The sequence below is a fragment of the Mus caroli genome, chromosome 9 (genome assembly GCF_900094665.2).
Source record: "Mus caroli chromosome 9, CAROLI_EIJ_v1.1, whole genome shotgun sequence".
NCBI lineage: Eukaryota > Metazoa > Chordata > Mammalia > Rodentia > Muridae > Mus > Mus caroli.
Window position 1 is genome coordinate 45452567 of NC_034578.1, and position 2571 is coordinate 45455137.

Consider the following 2571-nt stretch of genomic DNA (forward strand, 5'->3'; position numbering starts at 1 on the left):
ATAGCAGGGGGGCATTAGCATTGATGGCTGCTGGGTGAGCAAGTGTCACGTTTCTTTAGAAATGTGGTCACTGGTAAGAATACAGAGAACATATTTTGACTTGAGAGAGAAAATACATAAGAAGGTAAGGGTCAGCATTGTATAAATAGTGATAAATATTAATGATAACCTCTTGGAACAAGGCAAGGATGTTTACTCCTCCCTCTTATTATATTATTAGGAATCTTAGTGCAAGAAAAAGAGTGAAGGAGAAAAATGTGACACAGATTGGAAAGTCAGATGTTAAAATATCTTCATTAGAATAGGGACCTGGGCAGACCTTGAGGCCAAAGATTTAGTTGAGTTGCAAGCTTTCCGAGAGAAGACTGGGAAGATGGCGGCCTCTTGGAGGCTTTGCTATAACCTGGCGCTGCTACCTTACCTTCTGGGCTTCAGCAGCTGTAGAAGCCTGGGACTGGCTCAGGGTGCTTCTGCTTGGCCTGTCCACCGTGGAGAAAGTTGGAGATAGTTTCACAGTACTCAGCTACTGCAGGCAGATCCTATTAAGGTCCTAATGCCATCACTGTCTCCTACAATGGAACAAAGGAACATTATGAAATGGCTGAAAAAGGAAGGTGAAGCTGTGAATTCTTGAGACTCATTATGTGAAATTGAGACGGACAAGGCCGTGGTCACCTTAGATGCAAACGACGATGGCATCTTACCCAATATAGTGGTTGAGGAAGGTGCTAAAAATATACAGCTGGGATCACATCATTGCTTTGATGGTTGAAGAAGGGGAAGATTGGAAACGTGAGCGTTCCCAAACATATCAGTGCTCCACCTCCAGTTTCAAAACCAAGTCAACCCCCTCCACAGCCGCAGATTCCTAGCCCTGACAGGAAGGAACACAAAGGGACTCAACAGTTCTGCTTAAGTCCAGCTGACGCTCAACATTCTGGAAAAAAAACATTCATTGGACGCCGGCTGGGGCACAGCCCTCGTGGAATCATCATTAAAGAAGGTGTACTCGAGTTAGTCGAGCTGAAACAGATGGGCAAGATTACTGAAATCAGACCAACATCAGCTCCTCCATCCTCTCTCTCAGCATTTGTTCTTCCTCAGGCTACAGCTGGGCCACCTTACCCTTGGGCAACAATCCCACCAGTATCCATTGCTGGGCAACCTAATGCAGCAGGTACATTCACTGAAATTCCTGCTAGCAATATTCTAAGAGTTATCGCTAAGAGGTTAACTGAATAAAAAATTACTGTGCCTCATGCCTATGCTACTGCTGACCATGAACTTGGAGCAGTTTTAAAGGTTAGATGCGATCTGGTCAAAAATGACCTTAAAGTCTCAGTAAATGATTTTATCATCAGAGCAGTAGCTGTTACTGTTAAACAAATGCCTGGGTTTAATGTTACTTGGGATGGAGAAGGCCCAAACAGCTGCCCTCTGTTGACATTTCAGTTGCTGTGGCAACACATAAAGGTTTAATTACACCAATCATAAAAGATGCAGCCGCTAAGGGCATATAGAAGATTGCTGACTCTGTTAAGGTTCTGTTGAAGAAAGCAAAAGATGGAAAATTGATGCTGGAGGAGTACCAAGGAGGATCTTTTAGTATTTTCAACTTGGGGATGTTTAGCATCAATGAGTTCACTGCAGTGATTAACCTGCCTCAGGCCTGAATCTTGGCAGTTGGGAAATTCCATCCAGTGCTGAAGCTCACTGAGGATGAAGGGGGAACCCCAACTGCGGCAGCACTAGCTTATAACTGTCACAATGTCAAGTGACAGCAGGGTGGTTGATGATGAGCTAGCTACCAGGTTTCTTGAAACTTTCAAAGCAAACCTAGAGGGTCACATGTGACTTGGCATAGCCTTCTGAGACCAGTCGGTGGAGGAAGAAAAATCAAAGGGCTTAGACTAGCACAGGACTTAACTTCATGAAATTCAAAAACAACCAATAGAGAACCAGGGACTTTCTGAGGCAGACAAAATCCTTTTCAGTGTTTATTCCTGCAGCAGTGTGAGATTTGAGTAAGTGAATGTCTTGAAGAGTACTATTGACACTACAGGCAAACCTGAAGGCTGTTTAAAGAGTCAGTAATTAATTACTAAGTTCACTTTTCTCTCAAGGAATTAGGATTGAATTACTGGGCTGGCACTTCCTTCCACAATTTCATATTAACTCCAAAGCAATATGTGTTTTCTCATTGATTATCAAAGTTTAAGCAAACCAGTCGATAGCAAGTTTTTTTTTTTCCTGTATCTAGATGATGACAATATGTATTCACCAAGAAATATAATCATTTATCACATGTCTTATTCAGCCAATCTGAATAATCATCTACTCTCTTTTCATATAATACAACTATTTTCTCTTTATTTATAGCCCAGTCTTTCATAGTTCACATCGAATCCTGTGGTTACATCCATAAATGAAAGTATCCGTGAAATATGTTGTTTCTTTTTTCTTTTTCTTTTTTCTTTTTTTTTATTTAATCACTAACTAATACCCAAGGCTATCATTTGCTTTGAACTACAATAATATGATTGCAGCAAAATGAAAGTTCACTGTACTTCT

At 41.3% G+C, this 2571-nt stretch overlaps 1 pseudogene; it reads left to right on the forward strand.

Moving 5' to 3' along the window:
• The first annotated feature begins 373 nt into the window (after positions 1-373).
• On the forward strand, positions 374-1854 carry LOC110302336 (annotated as a pseudogene).
• Positions 1855-2571: the final 717 nt, after the last annotated feature.